Source organism: Lissotriton vulgaris, chromosome 1_1 (assembly GCF_964263255.1).
Source record: "Lissotriton vulgaris chromosome 1_1, aLisVul1.2, whole genome shotgun sequence".
Classification (NCBI taxonomy): Eukaryota; Metazoa; Chordata; class Amphibia; order Caudata; family Salamandridae; genus Lissotriton; species Lissotriton vulgaris.
In genome coordinates, this window is record NC_141685.1 from 1209919306 (window position 1) to 1209936301 (window position 16996).

A 16996-nucleotide genomic window follows, 5' to 3' on the forward strand; every position below is an offset into this window, starting at 1 on the left:
GACAGAATGTAGAACAATGTCATACATTCACCCCAGTACAAGGATCTGGGCCTAAATCCATCGTTTTTTTTAACTCCACACCACCCTGGGTTAGACACTGGCTATATGCATTTCAGCTCTGACCCTGTGCCTCATGGGAACAGTCCAGTCCGAACTACCAAGCCATGTCTTTCCCAGACCGGAATCAAGCATCAAAGGACCGGTTTCTGGCTATCAGCCTGGATAGCTTGACTCCAGTGGTGTGGACAGCCTGGGACTCATGTCTGAGTATACCCAGCACACTCGGGGTGAAAATTGCAAAAAACACAGTTGATGGACAGAATGTAGAACAATGTCATACATTCACCCCAGTACAAGGATCAGGGCCTAAATCCATCGTTTTTTTGCACTCCACACCACCCTGGGTTAGACACTGGCTACATGCAAATCAGCTCTGACCCTGTGCCTCATGGGAACAGTCCAGTCCGAACTACCAAGCCATGTCTTTCCCACACCGGAATCAAGCATCCAAGGACCAGTTTCTGGCTATCAGCCTTCATCAGCCTGGATAGCTTGACTCCAGTGGTGTGGAGAGCCTGGGACTCACGTCTGAGTATACCCAGCACACTCGGGGTGAAAATTGCAAAAAACACAGTTGATGGACAGAATGTAGAACAATGTCATACATTCGCCCCAGTACAAGGATCTGGGCCTAAATTCATCGTTTTTTTGCACTCCACACCACCCTGGGTTAGACACTGGCTATATGCAAATCAGCTCTGACCCTGTGCCTCATGGGAACAGTCCAGTCCGAACTACCAAGCCATGTCTTTCCCAGACCGGAATCAAGCATCCAAGGACCGGTTTCTGGCTAGCAGCCTTCATCAGCCTGGATAGCTTGACTCCAGTGGTGTGGAGAGCCTGGGACTCACGTCTGAGTATACCCAGCACACTCGGGGTGAAAATTGCAAAAAACACAGTTGATGGACAGAATGTAGAACAATGTCATAAATTCACCCCAGTACAAGGATCTTGGCCTAAATCCATCTTTTTTTGAACTCCACACCACCCTGGGTTAGACACTGGCTATATGCAAATCAGCTCTGACCCTTTGCCTCATGGGAACAGTCCAGTCCGAACTACCAAGCCATGTCTTTCCCAGACCGGAATCAAGCATCAAAGGACCGGTTTCTGGCTATCAGCCTGGATAGCTTAACTCCAGTGGTGTGGACAGCCTGGGACTCACGTCTGAGTATACCCAGCACACTCGGGATGAAAATTGCAAAAAACACAGTTGATGGACAGAATGTAGAACAATGTCATACATTCACCCCAGTACAAGGATCTGGGCCTAAATCCATCGTTTTTTTTAACTCCACACCACCCTGGGTTAGACACTGGCTATATGCAATTCAGCTCTGACCCTGTGCCTCATGGGAACAGTCCAGTCCGAACTACCAAGCCATGTCTTTCCCAGACCGGAATCAAGCATCAAAGGACCGGTTTCTGGCTATCAGCCTGGATAGCTTGACTCCAGTGGTGTGGACAGCCTGGGACTCATGTCTGAGTATACTCAGCACACTCGGGGTGAAAATTGCAAAAAACACAGTTGATGGACAGAATGTAGAACAATGTCATACATTCACCCCAGTACAAGGATCTGGGCCTAAATCCATCGTTTTTTTGCACTCCACACCACCCTGGGTTAGACACTGGCTACATGCAAATCAGCTCTGACCCTGTGCCTCATGGGAACAGTCCAGTCCGAACTACCAAGCCATGTCTTTCCCAGACCGGAATCAAGCATCCAAGGACCAGTTTCTGGCTATCAGCCTTCATCAGCCTGGATAGCTTGACTCCAGTGGTGTGGAGAGCCTGGGACTCACGTCTGAGTATACCCAGCACACTCGGGGTGAAAATTGCAAAAAACACAGTTGATGGACAGAATGTAGAACAATGTCATACATTCGCCCCAGTACAAGGATCTGGGCCTAAATCCATCGTTTTTTTGCACTCCACACCACCCTGGGTTAGACACTGGCTATATGCAAATCAGCTCTGACCCTGTGCCTCATGGGAACAGTCCAGTCCGAACTACCAAGCCATGTCTTTCCCAGACCGGAATCAAGCATCCAAGGACCGGTTTCTGGCTAGCAGCCTTCAGCAGCCTGGATAGCTTGACTCCAGTGGTGTGGAGAGCCTGGGACTCACGTCTGAGTATACCCAGCACACTCGGGGTGAAAATTGCAAAAAACACAGTTGATGGACAGAATGTAGAACAATGTCATACATTCACCCCAGTACAAGGATCTGGGCCTAAATCCATCGTTTTTTTTAACTCCACACCACCCTGGGTTAGACACTGGCTATATGCAATTCAGCTCTGACCCTGTGCCTCATGGGAACAGTCCAGTCCGAACTACCAAGCCATGTCTTTCCCAGACCGGAATCAAGCATCAAAGGACCGGTTTCTGGCTATCAGCCTGGATAGCTTGACTCCAGTGGTGTGGATAGCCTGGGACTCATGTCTGAGTATACCCAGCACACTCGGGGTGAAAATTGCAAAAAACACAGTTGATGGACAGAATGTAGAACAATGTCATACATTCACCCCAGTACAAGGATCTGGGCCTAAATCCATCGTTTTTTTTAATTAACTCCACACCACCCTGGGTTAGACACTGGCTATATGCAATTCAGCTCTGACTCTGTGCCTCATGGGAACAGTCCAGTCCGAACTACCAAGCTATGTCTTTCCCAGACCGGAATCAAGCATCCAAGGACCGGTTTCTGGCTATCAGCCTTCATCAGCCTGGATAGCTTGACTCCAGTGGTGTGGAGAGCCTGGGACTCACGTCTGAGTATACCCAGCACACTCGGGGTGAAAATTGCAAAAAACACAGTTGATGGACAGAATGTAGAACAATGTCATACATTCACCCCAGTACAAGGATCTGGGCCTAAATCCATCGTTTTTTTTAACTCCACACCACCCTGGGTTAGACACTGGCTATATGCAATTCAGCTCTGACCCTGTGCCTCATGGGAACAGTCCAGTCCGAACTACCAAGCCATGTCTTTCCCAGACCGGAATCAAGCATCAAAGGACCGGTTTCTGGCTATCAGCCTGGATAGCTTGACTCCAGTGGTGTGGACAGCCTGGGACTCATGTCTGAGTATACCCAGCACACTCGGGGTGAAAATTGCAAAAAACACAGTTGATGGACAGAATGTAGAACAATGTCATACATTCACCCCAGTACAAGGATCTGGGCCTAAATCCATCGTTTTTTTGCACTCCACACCACCCTGGGTTAGACACTGGCTACATGCAAATCAGCTCTGACCCTGTGCCTCATGGGAACAGTCCAGTCCGAACTACCAAGCCATGTCTTTCCCAGACCGGAATCAAGCATCCAAGGACCAGTTTCTGGCTATCATCCTTCATCAGCCTGGATAGCTTGACTCCAGTGGTGTGGAGAGCCTGGGACTCACGTCTGAGTATACCCAGCACACTCGGGGTGAAAATTGCAAAAAACACAGTTGATGGACAGAATGTAGAACAATGTCATACATTCGCCCCAGTACAAGGATCTGGGCCTAAATCCATCGTTTTTTTGCACTCCACACCACCCTGGGTTAGACACTGGCTATATGCAAATCAGCTCTGACCCTGTGCCTCATGGGAACAGTCCAGTCCGAACTACCAAGCCATGTCTTTCCCAGACCGGAATCAAGCATCCAAGGACCGGTTTCTGGCTAGCAGCCTTCATCAGCCTGGATAGCTTGACTCCAGTGGTGTGGAGAGCCTGGGACTCACGTCTGAGTATACCCAGCACACTCGGGGTGAAAATTGCAAAAAACACAGTTGAGGGACAGAATGTAGAACAATGTCATACATTCACCCCAGTACAAGGATCTGGGCCTAAATCCATCGTTTTTTTTAACTCCACACCACCCTGGGTTAGACACTGGCTATATGCAATTCAGCTCTGACCCTGTGCCTCATGGGAACAGTCCAGTCCGAACTACCAAGCCATGTCTTTCCCAGACCGGAATCAAGCATCAAAGGACCGGTTTCTGGCTATCAGCCTGGATAGCTTGACTCCAGTGGTGTGGACAGCCTGGGACTCATGTCTGAGTATACCCAGCACACTCGGGGTGAAAATTGCAAAAAACACAGTTGATGGACAGAATGTAGAACAATGTCATACATTCACCCCAGTACAAGGATCAGGGCCTAAATCCATCGTTTTTTTGCACTCCACACCACCCTGGGTTAGACACTGGCTACATGCAAATCAGCTCTGACCCTGTGCCTCATGGGAACAGTCCAGTCCGAACTACCAAGCCATGTCTTTCCCACACCGGAATCAAGCATCCAAGGACCAGTTTCTGGCTATCAGCCTTCATCAGCCTGGATAGCTTGACTCCAGTGGTGTGGAGAGCCTGGGACTCACGTCTGAGTATACCCAGCACACTCGGGGTGAAAATTGCAAAAAACACAGTTGATGGACAGAATGTAGAACAATGTCATACATTCGCCCCAGTACAAGGATCTGGGCCTAAATTCATCGTTTTTTTGCACTCCACACCACCCTGGGTTAGACACTGGCTATATGCAAATCAGCTCTGACCCTGTGCCTCATGGGAACAGTCCAGTCCGAACTACCAAGCCATGTCTTTCCCAGACCGGAATCAAGCATCCAAGGACCGGTTTCTGGCTAGCAGCCTTCATCAGCCTGGATAGCTTGACTCCAGTGGTGTGGAGAGCCTGGGACTCACGTCTGAGTATACCCAGCACACTCGGGGTGAAAATTGCAAAAAACACAGTTGATGGACAGAATGTAGAACAATGTCATAAATTCACCCCAGTACAAGGATCTGGGCCTAAATCCATCGTTTTTTTGAACTCCACACCACCCTGGGTTAGACACTGGCTATATGCAAATCAGCTCTGACCCTTTGCCTCATGGGAACAGTCCAGTCCGAACTACCAAGCCATGTCTTTCCCAGACCGGAATCAAGCATCAAAGGACCGGTTTCTGGCTATCAGCCTGGATAGCTTAACTCCAGTGGTGTGGACAGCCTGGGACTCACGTCTGAGTATACCCAGCACACTCGGGGTGAAAATTGCAAAAAACACAGTTGATGGACAGAATGTAGAACAATGTCATACATTCACCCCAGTACAAGGATCTGGGCCTAAATCCATCGTTTTTTTTAACTCCACACCACCCTGGGTTAGACACTGGCTATATGCAATTCAGCTCTGACCCTGTGCCTCATGGGAACAGTCCAGTCCGAACTACCAAGCCATGTCTTTCCCAGACCGGAATCAAGCATCAAAGGACCGGTTTCTGGCTATCAGCCTGGATAGCTTGACTCCAGTGGTGTGGACAGCCTGGGACTCATGTCTGAGTATACCCAGCACACTCGGGGTGAAAATTGCAAAAAACACAGTTGATGGACAGAATGTAGAACAATGTCATACATTCACCCCAGTACAAGGATCTGGGCCTAAATCCATCGTTTTTTTGCACTCCACACCACCCTGGGTTAGACACTGGCTACATGCAAATCAGCTCTGACCCTGTGCCTCATGGGAACAGTCCAGTCCGAACTACCAAGCCATGTCTTTCCCAGACCGGAATCAAGCATCCAAGGACCAGTTTCTGGCTATCAGCCTTCATCAGCCTGGATAGCTTGACTCCAGTGGTGTGGAGAGCCTGGGACTCACGTCTGAGTATACCCAGCACACTCGGGGTGAAAATTGCAAAAAACACAGTTGATGGACAGAATGTAGAACAATGTCATACATTCGCCCCAGTACAAGGATCTGGGCCTAAATTCATCGTTTTTTTGCACTCCACACCACCCTGGGTTAGACACTGGCTATATGCAAATCAGCTCTGACCCTGTGCCTCATGGGAACAGTCCAGTCCGAACTACCAAGCCATGTCTTTCCCAGACCGGAATCAAGCATCCAAGGACCGGTTTCTGGCTAGCAGCCTTCATCAGCCTGGATAGCTTGACTCCAGTGGTGTGGAGAGCCTGGGACTCACGTCTGAGTATACCCAGCACACTCGGGGTGAAAATTGCAAAAAACACAGTTGATGAACAGAATGTAGAACAATGTCATGAATTCACCCCAGTACAAGGATCTGGGCCTAAATCCATCGTTTTTTTGAACTCCACACCACCCTGGGTTAGACACTGGCTATATGCAAATCAGCTCTGACCCTTTGCCTCATGGGAACAGTCCAGTCCGAACTACCAAGCCATGTCTTTCCCAGACCGGAATCAAGCATCAAAGGACCGGTTTCTGGCTATCAGCCTGGATAGCTTAACTCCAGTGGTGTGGACAGCCTGGGACTCACGTCTGAGTATACCCAGCACACTCGGGGTGAAAATTGCAAAAAACACAGTTGATGGACAGAATGTAGAACAATGTCATACATTCACCCCAGTACAAGGATCTGGGCCTAAATCCATCGTTTTTTTGCACTCCACACCACCCTGGGTTAGACACTGGCTACATGCAAATCAGCTCTGACCCTGTGCCTCATGGGAACAGTCCAGTCCGAACTACCAAGCCATGTCTTTCCCAGACCGGAATCAAGCATCCAAGGACCAGTTTCTGGCTATCAGCCTTCATCAGCCTGGATAGCTTGACTCCAGTGGTGTGGAGAGCCTGGGACTCACGTCTGAGTATACCCAGCACACTCGGGGTGAAAATTGCAAAAAACACAGTTGATGGACAGAATGTAGAACAATGTCATACATTCGCCCCAGTACAAGGATCTGGGCCTAAATCCATCGTTTTTTTGCACTCCACACCACCCTGGGTTAGACACTGGCTATATGCAAATCAGCTCTGACCCTGTGCCTCATGGGAACAGTCCAGTCCGAACTACCAAGCCATGTCTTTCCCAGACCGGAATCAAGCATCCAAGGACCGGTTTCTTGCTATCAGCCTTCATCAGCCTGGATAGCTTGACTCCAGTGGTGTGGAAAGCCTGGGACTCACGTCTGAGTATACCCAGCACACTCAGGGTGAAAATTGCAAAAAACACAGTTGATGGACAGAATATAGAACAATGTCATACATTCACCCCAGTACAAGGATCTGGGCCTAAATCCATCGTTTTTTTGTACTCCACAACACCCTGGGTTAGACACTGGCTATATGCAAATCCGCTCTCACCCTGTGCCTCATGGGAACAGTCCAGTCCGAACTACCAAGCCATGTCTTTCCCAGACCAGAATCAAGCATCCAAGGACCGGTTTCTGGCTATCAGCCTTCATCAGCCTGGATAGCTTGACTCCAGTGGTGTGAAGAGCCTGGGACTCACGTCTGAGTATACCCAGCACACTCGGGGTGAAAAGCGCAAAAAACACAGTTGATGGACAGAATGTAGAACAATGTCATACATTCACCCCAGTACAAGGATCTTGGCCTAAATCCATCGTTTTTTTGCACTCCACACCACCCTGGGTTTGACACTGGCTATATGCAAATCAGCTCTGACCCTGTGCCTCATGGGAACAGTCCAGTCGAACTACCAAGCCATGTCTTTCCCAGACCGCAATCAAGCATCCAAGGACCGGTTTCTGGCTATCAGCCTTCATCAGCCTGGATAGCGTGACTCCAGTGGTGTGGAGAGCCTGGGACTCACGTCAGAGTATACCCAGCACACTCGGGGTGAAAATTGCAAAAAACACAGTTGATGGACAGAATGTAGAACAATGTCATACATTCACCCCAGTACAAGGATCTGGGCCTAAATCCATCGTTTGTTTGCACTCCACACCACCCTGGGTTAGACACTGGCTATATGCAAATCAGCTCTGACCCTGTGCCTCATGGGAACAGTCCAGTCCGAACTACCAAGCCATGTCTTTCCCAGACCCGAATCAAGCATCCAAGGACCGGTTTCTGGCTATCAGCCTTCATCAGCCTGGATAGCTTGACTCCAGTGTTGTGGACAGCCTCGGACTCACGTCTGAGTATACCCAGCACACTCGGGGTGAAAATTGCAAAAAACACAGTTGATGGACAGAATGTAGAACAATGTCATAAATTCAACCCAGTACAAGGATCTGGGCCTAAATCCATCGTTTTTTTGCACTCCTCACCACCCTGGGTTAGACACTGGCTATATGCAAATCAGCTCTGACCCTGTGCCTCATGGGAACAGTCCAGTCCGTACTACCAAGCCATGTCTTTCCCAGACCGGAATCAAGCATCCAAGGACCGGTTTCTGGCTATCAGCCTTCATCAGCCTGGATAGCTTGACTCCAGTGGTGTGGAGAGCCTGGGACTCACGTCTGAGTATACCCAGCACACTCGGGGTGAAAATTGCAAAAAAAAACAGTTGATGGACCTAATGTAGAAAAATGTCATACATTCACCCCAGTACAAGGATCTGGGCCTAAATCCATCGTTTGTTTGCACTCCACACCACCCTGGGTTAGACACTGGCTATATGCAAATCAGCTCTGACCCTGTGCCTCATGGGAACAGTCCAGTCCGAACTACCAAGCCATGTCTTTCCCAGACCCGAATCAAGCATCCAAGGACCGGTTTCTGGCTATCAGCCTTCATCAGCCTGGATAGCTTGACTCCAGTGTTGTGGACAGCCTCGGACTCACGTCTGAGTATACCCAGCACACTCGGGGTGAAAATTGCAAAAAACACAGTTGATGGACAGAATGTAGAACAATGTCATAAATTCAACCCAGTACAAGGATCTGGGCCTAAATCCATCGTTTTTTTGCACTCCTCACCACCCTGGGTTAGACACTGGCTATATGCAAATCAGCTCTGACCCTGTGCCTCATGGGAACAGTCCAGTCCGTACTACCAAGCCATGTCTTTCCCAGACCGGAATCAAGCATCCAAGGACCGGTTTCTGGCTATCAGCCTTCATCAGCCTGGATAGCTTGACTCCAGTGGTGTGGAGAGCCTGGGACTCACGTCTGAGTATACCCAGCACACTCGGGGTGAAAATTGCAAAAAAAAACAGTTGATGGACCGAATGTAGAAAAATGTCATACATTCACCCCAGTACAAGGATCTGGGCCTAAATCCATCGTTTTTTTGCACTCCACACCACCCTGGGTTAGACAGTGGCTATATGCAAATCAGCTCTGACCCTGTGCCTCATGGGAACAGTCCAGTCCGAACTACCAAGCCATGTCTTTCCCAGACCGGAATCAAGCATCCAAGGACCGGTTACTGGCTATCAGCGTTCATCAGCCTGGATAGCTTCACTCCAGTGGTGTGGAGAGCCTGGGACTCACGTCTGAGTATACCCAGCACACCTGGGGTGAAAAGCGCAAAAAACACAGTTGATGGACAGAATGTAGAACAATGTCATACATTCACCCCAGTACAAGGATCTTGGCCTAAATCCATCGTTTTTTTGCACTCCACACCACCCTGGGTTTGACACTGGCTATATGCAAATCAGCTCTGACCCTGTGCCTCATGGGAACAGTCCAGTCGAACTACCAAGCCATGTCTTTCCCAGACCGCAATCAAGCATCCAAGGACCGGTTTCTGGCTATCAGCCTTCATCAGCCTGGATAGCGTGACTCCAGTGGTGTGGAGAGCCTGGGACTCACGTCTGAGTATACCCAGCACACTCGGGGTGAAAATTGCAAAAAACACAGTTGATGGACAGAATGTAGAACAATGTCATACATTCACCCCAGTACAAGGATCTGGGCCTAAATCCATCGTTTGTTTGCACTCCACACCACCCTGGGTTAGACACTGGCTATATGCAAATCAGCTCTGACCCTGTGCCTCATGGGAACAGTCCAGTCCGAACTACCAAGCCATGTCTTTCCCAGACCCGAATCAAGCATCCAAGGACCGGTTTCTGGCTATCAGCCTTCATCAGCCTGGATAGCTTGACTCCAGTGTTGTGGACAGCCTCGGACTCACGTCTGAGTATACCCAGCACACTCGGGGTGAAAATTGCAAAAAACACAGTTGATGGACAGAATGTAGAACAATGTCATAAATTCAACCCAGTACAAGGATCTGGGCCTAAATCCATCGTTTTTTTGCACTCCTCACCACCCTGGGTTAGACACTGGCTATATGCAAATCAGCTCTGACCCTGTGCCTCATGGGAACAGTCCAGTCCGTACTACCAAGCCATGTCTTTCCCAGACCGGAATCAAGCATCCAAGGACCGGTTTCTGGCTATCAGCCTTCATCAGCCTGGATAGCTTGACTCCAGTGGTGTGGAGAGCCTGGGACTCACGTCTGAGTATACCCAGCACACTCGGGGTGAAAATTGCAAAAAAAAACAGTTGATGGACCGAATGTAGAAAAATGTCATACATTCACCCCAGTACAAGGATCTGGGCCTAAATCCATCGTTTGTTTGCACTCCACACCACCCTGGGTTAGACACTGGCTATATGCAAATCAGCTCTGACCCTGTGCCTCATGGGAACAGTCCAGTCCGAACTACCAAGCCATGTCTTTCCCAGACCCGAATCAAGCATCCAAGGACCGGTATCTGGCTATCAGCCTTCATCAGCCTGGATAGCTTGACTCCAGTGTTGTGGACAGCCTCGGACTCACGTCTGAGTATACCCAGCACACTCGGGGTGAAAATTGCAAAAAACACAGTTGATGGACAGAATGTAGAACAATGTCATAAATTCAACCCAGTACAAGGATCTGGGCCTAAATCCATCGTTTTTTTGCACTCCTCACCACCCTGGGTTAGACACTGGCTATATGCAAATCAGCTCTGACCCTGTGCCTCATGGGAACAGTCCAGTCCGTACTACCAAGCCATGTCTTTCCCAGACCGGAATCAAGCATCCAAGGACCGGTTTCTGGCTATCAGCCTTCATCAGCCTGGATAGCTTGACTCCAGTGGTGTGGAGAGCCTGGGACTCACGTCTGAGTATACCCAGCACACTCGGGGTGAAAATTGCAAAAAAAACCAGTTGATGGACCGAATGTAGAAAAATGTCATACATTCACCCCAGTACAAGGATCTGGGCCTAAATCCATCGTTTTTTTGCACTCCACACCACCCTGGGTTAGACAGTGGCTATATGCAAATCAGCTCTGACCCTGTGCCTCATGGGAACAGTCCAGTCCGAACTACCAAGCCATGTCTTTCCCAGACCGGAATCAAGCATCCAAGGACCGGTTACTGGCTATCAGCGTTCATCAGCCTGGATAGCTTCACTCCAGTGGTGTGGAGAGCCTGGGACTCACGTCTGAGTATACCCAGCACACTCGGGGTGAAATTTGCAAAAAACACAGTTGATGGACAGAATGTAGAACAATGTCATACATTCACCCCAGTACAAGGATCTGGGCCTAAATCCATCGTTTTTGTGCACTCCACACCACCCTGGGTTAGACACTGGCTATATGCAAATCAGCTCTGACGCTGTGCCTCATGGGAACAGGCCAGTCCGAACTACCAAGCCATGTCTTTCCCAGACCGGAATCAAGCATCCAAGGACCGGTTTCTGGCTATCAGCCTTCATCAGCCTGGATAGCTTGACTCCAGTGGTGTGGAGAGCCTGGGACTCACGTCTGGTATACCCAGCACACTCGGGGTAAAAATTGCAAAAAACACAGTTGATGGACAGAATGTAGAACAATGTCATACATTACCCCCAGTACAAGGATCTGGGCCTAAATCCATCGTTTGTTTGTACTCCACACCACCCTGGGTTAGACACTGGCTATATGCAAATCAGCTCTGACCCTGTGACTCATGGGAACAGTCCAGTCCGAACTACCAAGCCATGTCTTTCCCTGACCCGAATCAAGCATCCAAGGACCGGTTTCTGGCTATCAGCCTTCATCAGCCTGGATAGCTTGACTCCAGTGTTGTGGACAGCCTCAGACTCACGTCTGAGTATACCCAGCACACTCGGGGTGAAAATTGCAAAAAACACAGTTGATGGACAGAATGTAGAACAATGTCATAAATTCACCCCAGTACAAGGATCTGGGCATAAATCCATCGTTTTTTTGCACTCCTCACCACCCTGGGTTAGACACTGGCTATATGCAAATCAGCTCTGACCCTGTGCCTCATGGGAACAGTCCAGTCCGAACTACCAAGCCATGTCTTTCCCAGACCCGAATCAAGCATCCAAGGACCGGTTTCTGGCTATCATCCTTCATCAGCCTGGATAGCTTGACTCCAGTGGTGTGGAGAGCCGGGGACTCACGTCTGAGTATACCCAGCACACTCGGGGTGAAAATTGCAAAACAAAAAGTTGATGGACAGAATGTAGAACAATGTCATACATTCACCACAGTACAAGGATCTGGGCCTAAATCCATCGTTTTTTTTAATTAACTCCACACCACCCTGGGTTAGACACTGGCTATATGCAATTCAGCTCTGACTCTGTGCCTCATGGGAACAGTCCAGTCCGAACTACCAAGCTATGTCTTTCCCAGACCGGAATCAAGCATCCAAGGACCGGTTTCTGGCTATCAGCCTTCATCAGCCTGGATAGCTTGACTCCAGTGGTGTGGAGAGCCTGGGACTCACGTCTGAGTATACCCAGCACACTCGGGGTGAAAATTGCAAAAAACACAGTTGATGGACAGAATGTAGAACAATGTCATACATTCACCCCAGTACAAGGATCTGGGCCTAAATCCATCGTTTTTTTTAACTCCACACCACCCTGGGTTAGACACTGGCTATATGCAATTCAGCTCTGACCCTGTGCCTCATGGGAACAGTCCAGTCCGAACTACCAAGCCATGTCTTTCCCAGACCGGAATCAAGCATCAAAGGACCGGTTTCTGGCTATCAGCCTGGATAGCTTGACTCCAGTGGTGTGGACAGCCTGGGACTCATGTCTGAGTATACCCAGCACACTCGGGGTGAAAATTGCAAAAAACACAGTTGATGGACAGAATGTAGAACAATGTCATACATTCACCCCAGTACAAGGATCTGGGCCTAAATCCATCGTTTTTTTGCACTCCACACCACCCTGGGTTAGACACTGGCTACATGCAAATCAGCTCTGACCCTGTGCCTCATGGGAACAGTCCAGTCCGAACTACCAAGCCATGTCTTTCCCAGACCGGAATCAAGCATCCAAGGACCAGTTTCTGGCTATCAGCCTTCATCAGCCTGGATAGCTTGACTCCAGTGGTGTGGAGAGCCTGGGACTCACGTCTGAGTATACCCAGCACACTCGGGGTGAAAATTGCAAAAAACACAGTTGATGGACAGAATGTAGAACAATGTCATACATTCGCCCCAGTACAAGGATCTGGGCCTAAATCCATCGTTTTTTTGCACTCCACACCACCCTGGGTTAGACACTGGCTATATGCAAATCAGCTCTGACCCTGTGCCTCATGGGAACAGTCCAGTCCGAACTACCAAGCCATGTCTTTCCCAGACCGGAATCAAGCATCCAAGGACCGGTTTCTGGCTAGCAGCCTTCATCAGCCTGGATAGCTTGACTCCAGTGGTGTGGAGAGCCTGGGACTCACGTCTGAGTATACCCAGCACACTCGGGGTGAAAATTGCAAAAAACACAGTTGATGGACAGAATGTAGAACAATGTCATACATTCACCCCAGTACAAGGATCTGGGCCTAAATCCATCGTTTTTTTTAACTCCACACCACCCTGGGTTAGACACTGGCTATATGCAATTCAGCTCTGACCCTGTGCCTCATGGGAACAGTCCAGTCCGAACTACCAAGCCATGTCTTTCCCAGACCGGAATCAAGCATCAAAGGACCGGTTTCTGGCTATCAGCCTGGATAGCTTGACTCCAGTGGTGTGGACAGCCTGGGACTCATGTCTGAGTATACCCAGCACACTCGGGGTGAAAATTGCAAAAAACACAGTTGATGGACAGAATGTAGAACAATGTCATACATTCACCCCAGTACAAGGATCAGGGCCTAAATCCATCGTTTTTTTGCACTCCACACCACCCTGGGTTAGACACTGGCTACATGCAAATCAGCTCTGACCCTGTGCCTCATGGGAACAGTCCAGTCCGAACTACCAAGCCATGTCTTTCCCACACCGGAATCAAGCATCCAAGGACCAGTTTCTGGCTATCAGCCTTCATCAGCCTGGATAGCTTGACTCCAGTGGTGTGGAGAGCCTGGGACTCACGTCTGAGTATACCCAGCACACTCGGGGTGAAAATTGCAAAAAACACAGTTGATGGACAGAATGTAGAACAATGTCATACATTCGCCCCAGTACAAGGATCTGGGCCTAAATTCATCGTTTTTTTGCACTCCACACCACCCTGGGTTAGACACTGGCTATATGCAAATCAGCTCTGACCCTGTGCCTCATGGGAACAGTCCAGTCCGAACTACCAAGCCATGTCTTTCCCAGACCGGAATCAAGCATCCAAGGACCGGTTTCTGGCTAGCAGCCTTCATCAGCCTGGATAGCTTGACTCCAGTGGTGTGGAGAGCCTGGGACTCAGGTCTGAGTATACCCAGCACACTCGGGGTGAAAATTGCAAAAAACACAGTTGATGGACAGAATGTAGAACAATGTCATAAATTCACCCCAGTACAAGGATCTGGGCCTAAATCCATCGTTTTTTTGAACTCCACACCACCCTGGGTTAGACACTGGCTATATGCAAATCAGCTCTGACCCTTTGCCTCATGGGAACAGTCCAGTCCGAACTACCAAGCCATGTCTTTCCCAGACCGGAATCAAGCATCAAAGGACCGGTTTCTGGCTATCAGCCTGGATAGCTTAACTCCAGTGGTGTGGACAGCCTGGGACTCACGTCTGAGTATACCCAGCACACTCGGGGTGAAAATTGCAAAAAACACAGTTGATGGACAGAATGTAGAACAATGTCATACATTCACCCCAGTACAAGGATCTGGGCCTAAATCCATCGTTTTTTTGCACTCCACACCACCCTGGGTTAGACACTGGCTACATGCAAATCAGCTCTGACCCTGTGCCTCATGGGAACAGTCCAGTCCGAACTACCAAGCCATGTCTTTCCCAGACCGGAATCAAGCATCCAAGGACCAGTTTCTGGCTATCAGCCTTCATCAGCCTGGATAGCTTGACTCCAGTGGTGTGGAGAGCCTGGGACTCACGTCTGAGTATACCCAGCACACTCGGGGTGAAAATTGCAAAAAACACAGTTGATGGACAGAATGTAGAACAATGTCATACATTCGCCCCAGTACAAGGATCTGGGCCTAAATCCATCGTTTTTTTGCACTCCACACCACCCTGGGTTAGACACTGGCTATATGCAAATCAGCTCTGACCCTGTGCCTCATGGGAACAGTCCAGTCCGAACTACCAAGCCATGTCTTTCCCAGACCGGAATCAAGCATCCAAGGACCGGTTTCTGGCTAGCAGCCTTCAGCAGCCTGGATAGCTTGACTCCAGTGGTGTGGAGAGCCTGGGACTCACGTCTGAGTATACCCAGCACACTCGGGGTGAAAATTGCAAAAAACACAGTTGATGGACAGAATGTAGAACAATGTCATACATTCACCCCAGTACAAGGATCTGGGCCTAAATCCATCGTTTTTTTTAACTCCACACCACCCTGGGTTAGACACTGGCTATATGCAATTCAGCTCTGACCCTGTGCCTCATGGGAACAGTCCAGTCCGAACTACCAAGCCATGTCTTTCCCAGACCGGAATCAAGCATCAAAGGACCGGTTTCTGGCTATCAGCCTGGATAGCTTGACTCCAGTGGTGTGGACAGCCTGGGACTCATGTCTGAGTATACCCAGCACACTCGGGGTGAAAATTGCAAAAAACACAGTTGATGGACAGAATGTAGAACAATGTCATACATTCACCCCAGTACAAGGATCTGGGCCTAAATCCATCGTTTTTTTTAATTAACTCCACACCACCCTGGGTTAGACACTGGCTATATGCAATTCAGCTCTGACTCTGTGCCTCATGGGAACAGTCCAGTCCGAACTACCAAGCTATGTCTTTCCCAGACCGGAATCAAGCATCCAAGGACCGGTTTCTGGCTATCAGCCTTCATCAGCCTGGATAGCTTGACTCCAGTGGTGTGGAGAGCCTGGGACTCACGTCTGAGTATACCCAGCACACTCGGGGTGAAAATTGCAAAAAACACAGTTGATGGACAGAATGTAGAACAATGTCATACATTCACCCCAGTACAAGGATCTGGGCCTAAATCCATCGTTATTTTTAACTCCACACCACCCTGGGTTAGACACTGGCTATATGCAATTCAGCTCTGACCCTGTGCCTCATGGGAACAGTCCAGTCCGAACTACCAAGCCATGTCTTTCCCAGACCGGAATCAAGCATCAAAGGACCGGTTTCTGGCTATCAGCCTGGATAGCTTGACTCCAGTGGTGTGGACAGCCTGGGACTCATGTCTGAGTATACCCAGCACACTCGGGGTGAAAATTGCAAAAAACACAGTTGATGGACAGAATGTAGAACAATGTCATACATTCACCCCAGTACAAGGATCTGGGCCTAAATCCATCGTTTTTTTGCACTCCACACCACCCTGGGTTAGACACTGGCTACATGCAAATCAGCTCTGACCCTGTGCCTCATGGGAACAGTCCAGTCCGAACTACCAAGCCATGTCTTTCCCAGACCGGAATCAAGCATCCAAGGACCAGTTTCTGGCTATCAGCCTTCATCAGCCTGGATAGCTTGACTCCAGTGGTGTGGAGAGCCTGGGACTCACGTCTGAGTATACCCAGCACACTCGGGGTGAAAATTGCAAAAAACACAGTTGATGGACAGAATGTAGAACAATGTCATACATTCGCCCCAGTACAAGGATCTGGGCCTAAATCCATCGTTTTTTTGCACTCCACACCACCCTGGGTTAGACACTGGCTATATGCAAATCAGCTCTGACCCTGTGCCTCATGGGAACAGTCCAGTCCGAACTACCAAGCCATGTCTTTCCCAGACCGGAATCAAGCATCCAAGGACCGGTTTCTGGCTAGCAGCCTTCAT